Genomic DNA, 13,466 nt, shown 5'->3' with positions numbered 1-13,466 from the left:
GTTCCTAATTTTTGTACACAAATTATAAGGGGTTGAAAATACATATAATCCTGGGTGAGTTTTTATGGGCATCCTCTGAGTACCTGTGGATGTGTACTAATCATCCACTGTGGCCCTAGGACTCCTCTCGGTGGTCGTATTGGAGATTGATTTCCCTGTTTATTGACAGCAGGGTATTACAAAGGGCCGGGATTAAATACGATTAACAGTAAATCCACGTTAAATAGATCATGATTTGTAAATGCCATAATTTATTTATTTGTTTAGGTACAGTGCCTTGCGAAAGTATTCGGCCCCCTTGAACTTTGCGAGCTTTTGCCACATTTCAGGCTTCAAACATAAAGATATAAAACTGTATTTTTTTGTGAAGAATCAACAACAAGTGGGACACAATCATGAAGTGGAACGACATTTATTGGATATTTCAAACTTTTTTAACAAATCAAAAACGGAAAAATTGGGCGTGCAAAATTATTCAGCCCCCTTAAGTTAATACTTTGTAGCGCCACCTTTTGCTGCGATTACAGCTGTAAGTCGCTTGGGGTATGTCTCTATCAGTTTTGCACATCGAGAGACTGACATTTTTTCCCATTCCTCCTTGCAAAACAGCTCGAGCTCAGTGAGGTTGGATGGAGAGCATTTGTGAACAGCAGTTTTCAGTTCTTTCCACAGATTCTCGATTGGATTCAGGTCTTCCTCCCAACCCGCCCAGACCAAAAGTTTGGACACACCTAATCATTGAAGCGTTTTTCTTTATTTTTACTATTTTCTACATTGTAGAATAATAGTTAAGATCTCAAAACTATTAATTAACACATATGGAATCATGTAGTAACCAGAAAAGTGTTAAACAAATTTAAATATATTTTATAAAAGTAGCCACAGCTTTGCACACTCTTGGCATTCTCTCAACCAGCTTCACCTGAAATGCTTTTCCAACAGTCTTGAAGGAGTTCCCACATATGCATAGCACTTGTTGGCTGCTTTTCCTTCACTCTGTGGTCCAACACATACCAAACCATCTCAATTGCGTTGAGGTCGGGTGATTGTGGCGGCCAGCACTGATGCAGCACTCCATCACTCTCCTTCTTGGTCAAATAACCCTTACACAGCCTAGAGGTGTGTTGGGTCATTGTCCTGTTGAAAAACAAATGATAGTCCCACTAAGGGCAAACCAGATGGGATGGCGTATTTCTGCAGAATGCTGTGGTAGCCATGCTGGTTAAGTGTGCCTTGAATTCTAAATAAATCACTGACAGTGTCACCAGCAAAGCACCCCCTTACCATCACACCTCTTTCTCCATGCTTCACGGTGGGAACTACACATGCAGAGATCATTCGTTCACTTACTCTGCGTCTCACAAAGACCCAGTGGTTGGAACCAAAAATCTCAAATTTGCCATCTGTTTTGTCACCAAAGCCCCATATACCACCCACCACTGCGACCTGTATGCTCTCGTTGGCTCCAGGTCATCTATAAGTCTTTGCTAGGTAGAGCCCCGCCTTATCTCACCTCACTGGTCACCATAGCAACACCCATGAGTAGCACACTCTCCAGCAGGTGTAGTTCACTGGTCATCCCCAAAGCCAACACTTCCTTTAGCTGCCTTTCCTTCCAGTTCTCTGCTGCCAATGACTTGAACGAATTCCTCTCTAACTTTAATCATCAACTGTCAGAGCAGCTTACCTGTACCTTTTCACAGCCAATCTGGAAATAGCACACCCAACTACCTCATCCCCATATTGTTATTTATCCTCTTGCTCTTTTGCACCCCAGTATCTACTTGCACATCATCATCTGCACATCTATCACTCCAGTGTTAATGCTAAATTGTCATTATTTTGCCTCTATGGCCTATTTATTGCCAAACTTCCCTACTCTTATACATTTGCACACACTGTACATAGATTTTTCTATTGTGTTATTGACTGTACGTTTGTTTATGTGTAACTCTGTGTTGTTTTTGTCACACTGCTTTGCTTTATCTTGGCCAGGTCGCAGTTGTAAATGAGAACATGTTCTCAACTGGCCTACCTGGTTAAATAAAGGTGAAATAAAAATGAAATCAAATATAAATTAAATACAAAATTGAATTAAAGTAATGATGGACTGTCATTTCTCTTTGCTTATTTGAGCTGTTCTTGCCAGGAAGGAGCTAGTACGATGTACATTACTGTCGGTTTTAGATTTTAGTGATGTTATATATATGCAGGCCTCAGCCACTACCCTGAGAGCACTTGATTTAGTGTATCATGCAGCCCTCAGGTTCATTACAAATCAGAAACGTCTAACACATCATTCTGATCTCTACAGTGCTGTTGGCTGGTCGTCATTGACCTTGCGTAGGCTTAAACACTGGTATACACTGATTTACAAGGCCATATTGGGTCAAATTCTATCTCTGTTATTTTTTTGCCAGGTACGTAAATAAATATTCATTACGGTCCCATTCTGATTTGCTTCTAACAGTACCAAAAATTAGAACAGGTCATGGTAGAAATAGTTTTAGTTACTTCGCACCGTGGTCCTGGAATTCTCTCCTGAACATTTTAAAATGTGATGATCTAGTTTCGTTGGTGGAGTTTCAACACTTGATCGATGTTTATATCATAGAAGAGTGTAATTGTTTTTAGGCCAGCTGTTTTTAGTCAAGAAGTTTGTGTTTTTAATGTAATATGTAATTGTTGTACTGTATGTGTGTTTATAGTTTGGTTTAATGTTGTGTTAGTGTATGTAAGTTGTTTTGTCTGAAACGTTGTTCCCCCTGCTGCTATTGGACCAGGTCTCTCTTGGAAAAGAGATATTATCTCAATGAGAAAAAACCTGTATAAATAAAGGTAAAATAAAACATAAAAATAATATGGACTTGGTATTTTACCAAATAGGGCTATCTTCTGTATACCACCCCTACCTTGTCACATCTCAACTGGTATGCTAAAACGCATTAAGAAGGAAAGAAATTCCACAAATGAACTTTTATCAATGCACACCTGTTAATCGAAATGCATTCCAGGTGACTACCTACCTTGTCACAACACAACTGATTGGTTCAAACACATTAAGAAGGAAAGAAATTCCACAAATGTAACCGACCAGCTCAAATCAGTCTTATGTAGCAAAATTTGAAATGGTGATTTTTACATTGGATAAAAGTAGAGACTACATAAGCTACAAAATGGCATATCATACACTGCATTTTTTTGAGGAACAATGGGAAAGTAATTCTGCTTTGATCAACTTGTAAACTCACTTTTGAGAAAATGGCCTTTGAATGTTTTGGTACGTACTGGAGAGCTCTACTTTGTCTACACCCATTCAGCATTGTTCACACCCTCTTAAAAGCCAGCCCCACCCATCTCTTTAAGGATTCACATGTGAGGTCATGTGCTAAACAGTGAGTAGTGTAGCAAAGATTAAGAGTGGTAAAAGTGGTAAAAGTAGAAGCCTACAAGGACAAATTCCAGGGAAACAGAAAGTGTCCAGATACATTTTTAAATAAATATTAGATGACGCTTACCCAGACACACTTGTCTAAATTGATCGGTCATGTGAAAGAAATGCTAAAAACCCTAGCCACATCTAGCCAAGTGGATTAGTCTTTACAGAAGGTGTAATTGGTACAGCCCAATGGTTACTTGCATAGTAGCAATATCAGAAATAGATAGTGTCAATATAAATCAAATAATATACAGTATGTACAATAACAATATCAATAACAATAGCAGTGGTAGATGAGGAAGTTATATGCATACAATCAGGGATAAAGTGGCTGAGCAGCAGGATAAAAAAAAATGTAGCAGCAACGTGTGTTCGAGAGTCATTTGAATAGAGGCACTGCAGATAGTGCTGACTGGTCCGTCCAAGCCACGCATGAACAAGGGAACCTATATTTGGAGAGCCTGTTTCTGTCCTCCCCTTGACTTTGGTGCAGGGCATGTGATGTCCATAGCCTCTACGTCGCAAAACTCCCTGATCTTCTCTAAAACACACGTTTGTCTAGCTGTGTCCAGTCCAGGTGGTGCTTCTACAGGCAGACCATCTATGGGAGCAATGAAGTCAGCGCTGCGCAGCACCTGAAACCTGGTCCCGACTGAGTATGAACACTTCTCAAAAACACCAGGCTCTAGAGCATCGAAGCTGTAAAACAGGAAATAACAAAAAAAATTGAGAAGACATTACAACCTTGCACAACATCAATTCACCTCCCAAGTTTAGATAAGAAGGATGACCCCATACAATGCAAGTAAAATGATATTTACCTTATGTGCACTGCTTGAACTGTGGCACTGGCCTGAAGTACGGAGTCAGGTGTTGTTGACAGCCGTACCATCTTCCAGTCCAACAAGCTGTGGGATGGTGACCCCTGTCACAGTGCTGTCTTTCACAATCTCAGACAAAGTGTTCACTCTGGTCTTTCTGATGCACTGCTTGATGAGGCTGAAGCACCAGTCGGGGGTGTGGCCTGTGATCAGGAAGTGAAGGCCCAGATTGTAGTGGAGCACGTGCACGGTCCGCCAGGCACAATACCCGAGCACAAACTTGTTCTTGTTTTAGCCACTGCAGTTGCGAGAGTTAAAAAATCGATGGAACCTGGCTGCATAGGGTCAGAACGATAGTGCACCTGCAAACAACAAAATAACATTAAGTTAATGGAAAGAAAATGTAACAGGTGAAAGGTAATATCATTTTTTAATACATCATTATCAAGTAAGTTTCAATTACCTACAAATGTGCAGAGCAGCAGCACTGCATACAGACACATCATCTTGGAAACTGGAAGTTAATAACACCGAGCCCGGCTACACGTACCTCTGGAAAATATAAAATTATGTGAGATCAATAAAAGTAGAGCCAATCATGCTGGAGGTCAATTAAATAATCAAAATATGTTGTTTATGCTTTACATACCAAGTGTTGTCATCGATTCCTTGTAGAGACGCCACAATGCCACCAAAGGGTTTGTGTCCTGGGTGGTGTCCTCGTAACACTATTGCATTATTGTCTACGTAGTTGTTGATGAAATTCACAACTCGCTGCAAGTCCTCATGCTTCAGGTGTAACCTGTGCTTGCTTGGGCCAGCTCTCTTTTTGATGGGAGGCATTAGACCATTCTCCTTGTATGACTGGTGGAGGAGAGTCAGGCGTGTTCTACTGATGCTGAAAGCCAAATTCCAGATACAAATATTTTGGCATTATTATACAATAGATAGCCGTAATCACTGTCAGACACACCTGGCTAACTCGATGGGTCATGTAATCATCTGGCGAAGTGGAGTCTGTTGTTAGACATGCTAGCTAAACAACTAACCATAATCCTAATCCATAGAGTACTAGCAATACAAACCGATTGTCATAGCTAGTTAAAGTTAAGCAAATAGGTTCAATGTTAGCTAGTTAGCTAGCTAACATTAGGCTATAACTAGCAGAAACGTATAATATATGTAACTGTAGCTAGACTCTTACCCATAAGCATGGATGAATGCTTCACGGCAGACTGCAACCCCTTTCATTATATAAAATGTCCTGTGTCATTTCCGTTTTGTATGTACAGCTTGCTTGGCCCATTGTTGTGTCAAGTCACTCTGGTTGACACTGACCGTGTGCAATGCCATAAGAATCATCTTAAACTTTAGCCCCCACCCAAACTCTGACCATTTTACTCGTCCTAGCAGAGCTGGTTAGGCTGTTTTCATGTTATCCAGATCGTTGGTGACTGTAACTGTGCTCCTGGCAACAATTTCATTATGCTTTCTTGCTGAATGTTTACTGACACCGGTCATATTCAACTGGTGTTGAGCGTTTGTAAATTCATCAGTTATCCTGGGCTCTGGTACACTCAGACGAGAGCCCCTCTGAAACAGTTGTTGCAGTGACGTTCTATTGAAATGGATACTTGCACACTGGAGTCTTTTGAAACGTTTTAATACTGATACATAAAAAAAGCTGCGTTAGACAGGATTACTCTACACATACTGACCAGCTCAATTAGACAGAAAAGTGCTATATGGCAGGACAATCGCCATCGCCCAATCTTGCTGCTTTCTCTTCCTTAACTCCGTCTAATCCAGAAGTTCTGTGCATCCATGAATCCATGTCCACCGAATCTGTTAACTTTTCATCTGAACTATCTGTTGCGATCAGGAGAGCGGGCCATCAGTTATTGCTTACAGTTATTACTGCAGAGCGTGGCTTAAAGTGCACGCTTCAAACCTATTGTGTAATGTAAATGGTCAATGATCACGGCCCTACAGATCATCACAGGCCAATCATGCCATCGATATATGGTCAATATGTAATAAAGTTACATGTACAGTCGTGGCCAAAAGTTTTGAGATGACACAAATATACATTTTCACAAAGTTTGCTGCTTCAGTGTCTTTAGATATTTTTTGTCAGATGTTACTATGGAATACTGAAGTATAATTACAAGCATTTCATAAGGGTCAAAGGCTTTAATTGACAATTACATGAAGTTGATGCAAGAGTCAATATTTCCAGGATTCTGGGCCACATCCTGACTGATGGCAGCCCATTCTTGCATAATCAATGCTTGGAGTTTGCCAGAATTTGTGGGTTTTTGTTTGTCCACCCACCTCTTGAGGATTGACCACAAGTTCTCAATGGGATTAAGGTCTGGGGAGTTTCCTGGCCATGGACCCAAAATATTGATTGACTTATGGCAAAGTGCTCCATCATGCTGGAAAGGCATTGTTCGCCAACAAACTGCTCCTGTATGGTTGTGAGAAGTTGCTTTCGGAGCATGTGTTGGTACCATTCTTTATTCATGGCTGTGTTCTTAAATTGTGAGTGAGCCCACTCCATTGGCTGAGAAGCAACCCCACAAATGAATGGTCTCAGGATGCTTTACTGTTGGCATGACACAGGACTGATGGTAGTGCTCACCTTGTCTTCTCCGGACAAGATTTTTTCTGGATGCCCCAAACAATCGGAAAGGTGATTCATCAGAGAAAATGATTTTACCCCAGTCCTCAGCAGTCCAATCCCTGTACCTTTTGCAGAAAATCAGTCTGTCCCTGATGTTTATCCTGGAGAGAAGTGGCTTCTTTGCTGCCCTTCTTGACACCAGGCCATCCTCCAAAAGTCTTCACCTCACTCACACCTGCTTGCTGCCATTCCTGAGCAAGCTCTGTACTGGTGGTGCCCCGGTCCCGCAAAGAAATGATGACGGCACGTGTTTCCTTGCAGGTAACCATGGTTGACAGAGGAAGAACAATGATTCCAAGCACCACCCTCCTTTTGAAGCTTCCAGTCTGTTATTCGAACTCAATCAGCATGACAGAGTGATCTCCAGCCTTGTCCTCGTCAACACTCACACCTGTGTTAATGATAGAATCACTGGCATGATGTCAGCTGGTCCTTTTGTGGCAGGGCTGAAATGCAGTGGAAATGTTTTCTGGGTATTCAGTTCATTTGCATGGCAAAGAGGGACTTTGTAATTAATTGCAATTCATCTGATCACTCTTCATAACATTCTGGAGCATATACAAATTGCCATCATACAAACTGAGGCAGCAGCTCTGGACTGGGAATCGTTGCCGGAAGCTCTGGACTGGGGACCGTCGCCGGAAGCTCTGAACTGGGGACCGTCGCCTGAAGCTCTGGACTGGGGAGGCACACTGGAGGCCTGATGCGTGGGGCCGGCACAGGTGGCACCGGGCTGGTGACATGCACTTCAGGACGGGTGCAGGGAGCAGGCACAGGACGTACTGGGCTGTGAAGGTGCACTGGAGACCTGGTGCGTATAGCCGGCATCAAATATACCGGAACTTTAACACACTTCATACAGTGAGTACGAGGAGTTGGCACAGGACGTACTGGGCTGTGAAGGCGTACTAGAGACTTGATGCTTAGAGCTGGCACAGATGTTGCCAGGATGAGAACACGCTCTTCAAGGCAAGTGTGGAGAGCTAGCAGGACGTACAGGGCTGGGAAGGCGTACTGGAGACCTGGTGCGTGGAGCCGGCACAACTTTTAACAGACTGATAGCACGCTCCTCTGGACGAGTACGGAGAGCTGACTCAGGTGGCATTAAACCGATAACACGCTCCTTAGGGCAAATGCCGTACATCCTCCAGCAATTCAATAACTCTCTCATTTCTCTCTCCTCCAAATTCTCCCTCAACTCACTGGCGGTCTCTGATTTTCGGGCTGTTTTTTGGGCTTTCTATGTGGCCGGGAACCCCGGTGTCATCGCTGTTCTCCATCATAACCTTCCGTCTGCCGCTCCTGCCAAGGAAGGCAATCCTGTCCTGCCACGATTTCCTCCCAAGTCCAGAATCCCTTCCCATCCAGGATCTCATCCCAAGTCCAGGATACACTCTCCTCCTGGGCACGCTGCTTGGTCCTGTTGTGGTGGGATATTCTGTCATGTCCGTGTGGAGAGACGGACCAAGGCGGTTGAGGTACACATCTTTATTTCTAAGTGAAACTTAAGCAAGACAAAACAATAAAGAAACAACGAAACGTGACTAAGTGGTGCACATGCACAAAACACAAAACAATATCCCACAAACACAAGTGGGAAAAACAGCGATTACCAGCTGCCTCTAGTTGGGAATCATACAAATCACCAACATAGAAATAATAACCTAGAACCCCACATAGAAATAATAAACTAGAATACCCCCCAGTCACGCCTTGACCTACTTCACCATAGAGAAACAATGGCTCTCTATGGTCAGGGTGTGACAATCAGTCAATTTCAAGCCTTATTCATACAGTTTTGTTGAATAGGAAATACATCATAAAATATTTAATTTTCATATTTGTACTTTTGCGCTTGAGGTTGTGTCCTCAAAAATTACATTTTCGATTACATTTAGTTACATGTAACTGGTTAATGAGGCAATACAAATGTGATGTAACTAAAATAAAAGAGCATTTACTTGACTACAATGGCCAACTGTTTTTGTGATTTTGACAATAACTAGACTAAATGTTTGAATCAAAATGTTTTCCACATCCTTTCAATGAAATGAAGTTGAACCAACATGGAATAGACGTCTGTGCCCAGTGGGTAACATTTAATAATATTTTTGTCAAAATTACTCATTTAAAATGATTATTTTTTAACGAATGCCAAAATTAAAAGTGCAATATTGGAACTATTTCATATAACTCTTGACAGAGAATTTTCTCAGAAATATCCACTGGGATGCAGACACCATTCAAATGTGTGCAGACTCTTAACAACTTCAGCTTCAAGCACAAAGTTATTTCATACATCTGTGACCAAGAAAATGTGATCTTATTTCAATTCGATTAAATTAAATTATTTAGTATTTTTTCATGTTGAGAGTTCTAAATCCAGCTGAAAATATAACAGTGAGATGGCGTGAGATGGGGAGAGCAGGGAGAGCAGTGAGATTGCGTTTTCTGGCACGATAAGACACGGGACCTATGACATACACAGAGTGCATAGTACACCAAAACGTAAGTCGGAACCAGTCCAGAACCACTTAAAGTCCCCCATATTGGGGACTTAACATCTAAGAGGATGTCTTATAGGTTTAACATCTAAACCTGTTATATTAAATGAAGTGCCCTGTAATGTGAACCACATGGAAAATTTGATAAATCTCATTTCCTCTGTCCTGTTTATAGGACTTCTAGCAAGATTTTAACTCACATAACCCCAACATGTTTATACGTTTTCACCATCATTGTAAAGCCATAGTTATTTTGTTGCTTTGACAAAGCCATTTCTCAAGATTATTCTTTAGTTAAAGTGATTACTTAATTTACATCTCCCTAATTTTAAGGTCAACTCTATTACGTGAACTGAACTCTCATTTTATTATGGTGCAACTATTGCTTTTCAAAAGAAACATATTGAACATATTGAAACATATTGAAACATATTGAATAGTCAAATTATAGTGTAAGAGCCGGTGAGCTGGTTCTACTCTTTTTGGCAATTTTCTGGTGTTTTGTAGTGAAAACTGAGCACATCGAGCATAACACGTCAACCCTGTTAGATAGGAACATTTTGTTATTTACAACTTCAACAACAACAAAAAAGATGGCATTCAATTGCCACTCCCTGTTACACAGAACAAGCTTTCCTTCCCCCTGTCCACAAAGGGACTTATGGCTGATTCAAGATTAAATCCTCTACCTTGTTACTATCAACCATGTTACTTTAATTGGCCCCTAATTGACAGCTAATATAGTCTTTCTTTCTCTCTCTTGAGATGGGAAAACATGTTTTATGAAGTTGACGTTAGACAGACCAAGTACTCTTTAAGACAAAGTTAAAATTAGGTGAAATAAATAGACTACCGAATAAATAAATAAATTACAATACCCAAAAGGCCTTGTTTTTGTTTTTTGGGGAGGGTGCCCTTTTTTCACTTTGAGCACCTGCCCCCTCAACTGGTAGTTGGTATAAGCTAAAGTGAGTTTGTGTAAAGACACAATCTAGGATATAATTGATACATCTACCTAGGCTGACACTATTTGTTCATCCACATGTGGAATTTGAATTCCGTTGTTAATGTTGTCGGAAACCTTCCATACATCTGCAATGAGTACTTGTTTAATAACCTCTACTGGATTGGGCTCCCTAATCGGGACAGTTGTTGCTCAATATGCGATAATGTGACTTGAATGAAGTTGTAAACAACAGCCTACTTCCCAGGACATAGACATGTCTTATATTGGCAGAAAGCTTAAATGATTGTTAATCTAACTGCAGTGTCCAATTTATAGTAGCTATTACAGTGAAATGTAGGAACAGTCTGACCCTACTGCTGTCTCTGGCTCCACACCCGCCCGGCCCCGGCCATCTAGATGTGTGAAGGTTAGTGTCTTTTCTGTAGGGAAGCTAATGATCCATGATGTATGACATTCCTGGGAGTACTGTACACTTTAATTTTGTATTACGATAGCATTTTTGTATGTTCTCTGTAGTTGTGTAATTGAAAATGTATCAATTTACTCATTAGGCACATTTGGGCAAACTCGTGAAGGACACCTGGCAGACTTGATACAAAATATTGTGTAGTGATGTAATTCTTCAATAGACCAGTCTGAAACGTTCTACACACACTTATAACACACACCTATAATCTACACTGTTTGGCCTTTCCCTTGCATTTCAAAGATGATGTAAAAAAAAATTACATTGTTGACCAGTTTATAATAGGAATGAGGCACCTCAGAAGTTGGTGGTATATGGCCAATATACTACGGTTAAGGGCTATGTCCTAAGAACAGCCCTTAGCCGTGTGTCAAATCGGAGGGCATGTTGTCCAGTCCTCTGGCAGTCTCTATGGGGGTGCCTCAGGGTTAAATTCTCGGGCCGACTCTTTTCTCTGTATATATCAATGATGTTGCTCTTGCTGCGGGCGATTCCCTGATCCACCTCTACGCAGACGACACCATTCTGTATACTTCTGGCCCTTCCTTGGACACTGTGCTATCTAACCTCCAAACGAGCTTCAATGCCATACAACACTCCTTCCGTGGCCTCCAACTGCTCTTAAACGCTAGTAAAACCAAATGCATGCTTTTCAAATGTTCGCTGCCTGCACCCGCACACCCGACTAGCATCACCATCCTGGATGGTTCCGACCTAGAATATGTGGACATCTATAAGTACCTCGGTGTCTGGCGGTAATTAGCTCACCCAATTTACCTACCTCATTCCCATACTGTTTTTATTTATTTACTTTTCTGCTCTTTTGCACACCAGTATCTCTACCTGCACATGACCATCTGATCATTTATCACTCCAGTGTTAATCTGCTAAATTGTAATTATTCGCCTCTAATTATTCGCCCAGCTCCTCATACCTTTTGCACACAATGTATATAGACTCTTTTTTTTTCCTACTGTGTATTGACTTGTTTATTGTTTACTCCATGTGTAACTCTGTGTTGTTGTCTGTTCACACTGCTATGCTTTATCTTGTCCAGGTCACAGTTGTAAATGAGACCATATACCACACCTCCTCTGCCTTATTTCTTAATCACAGCAGTCAAAACAAGTTCAATCGACATCCATCGACGGAAAATGATCTGGAGAGTTTAATAAGGGCGAGTTATCTTTTCTCTTGCGACATATTCCTAAACTCGCAATAATTATTATATTGATGGAATATCGAATTTTGCTTCTTAGCCTACGTTGTTAAAAATGACTTATTCCTTATTGCTATATTATTCATATATTCCTTCTTAATTTGCTCGATAACATTATGGAGATGGGTTTCATGGAAAATATGTCAAATCCCCTGTTCCTTTTTGGGCTAGTTTTCAGGCCTCGTGGGTGTGTTTTCAGGGGATATTGGGATAGAAATGTTAGCTTGACCTGGCAACCCTGGTGGCTCCTCCTGCAGGCAGAAGCTACGGTTACTGACGTGTAGTAATGGCTCCCTTTTGAGTTGCGTGTGTCATCTCACAGTCAAGAACAGGGAAGGCTTCAATTTGATTGTTTGTTAGTAGGCCTAAGAGGCAGATGTATGCAGCAGAACTTCAACCACAGTTAATGACTAGTTTCAACAGCATAGCTAACAAGCTAGCTAGCTAACTAGCTGATTTACATCATCTACCTACATTCACTATGATAGCTGATAGCCCACCCCTCTTTGCCCTCTGAGCAGTAAACTATAAGCTTGCTTACAGTCGTATTTTGCAGAAAATAAAGCCCTATGCTAAACAAATACATTTTGAAAATTGGCTACAGGAGCATTAGATAATTAGCTATGAAGGTAAGAAATGTACATTACCACTATAATCTATTTGTTCATCCTCATGTGGAATTAGAATTCTGTTGTTGATGTCTTTGGAAAACCTTCCATGCCTCTGCAATTAGCCTTTGTTTAACATCCCTAAATCACACTTCTTTCATAATTCAGTTATATATTTCATAAGTTATATTCATTATTAATACATTTCTTCCAAGATTAGTGAAAATGAAAACAGTCCGGTTTATTAAACGATTCTCTTGTTTGATTTGAAATGGTAAAACATTGTATCAGGAATGAAGAGAGAGATCAGCCGGGCAAAGGGTTAATTTTGTTCCAGAGCACATGCTGTACATAAAAGTACTGGGTGGAGAGGAGCATGTCAACTAAAGTTGATAGATGTATTGGACTGTATGTTGCGCACATGAGCAAACTATGTCAAACTCTTTAGAAATGTGTCTTTATTTTTAGTTGATAATGCTGTTTAAACCACAGACAACATCAGAGGACGTACCCACACTCTCACAAGCACACACAGACAGGTGAGTTGAGATTTACAAGTACCGATTATTTTTACTGTGTTCATTCTTCTGTAGTTTCCTGTTTTTTATCTACAGTACTTATGTTTCCCTCACTTTGGTAATTTAGCAAGTTTATGCTGACTTTTATCACAACTTTATTCAAGCTGATGGGACTAAAACTATTGAGAGCTGACTCCTTCCAGGAAATGATTTACAGTTTCACTTTCTCTGTCTAGAT

This window comes from Oncorhynchus kisutch, linkage group LG12, assembly GCF_002021735.2.
Source record: "Oncorhynchus kisutch isolate 150728-3 linkage group LG12, Okis_V2, whole genome shotgun sequence".
In the NCBI taxonomy this organism is placed as follows: domain Eukaryota; kingdom Metazoa; phylum Chordata; class Actinopteri; order Salmoniformes; family Salmonidae; genus Oncorhynchus; species Oncorhynchus kisutch.
This window is presented reverse-complemented; position numbering follows the sequence as displayed.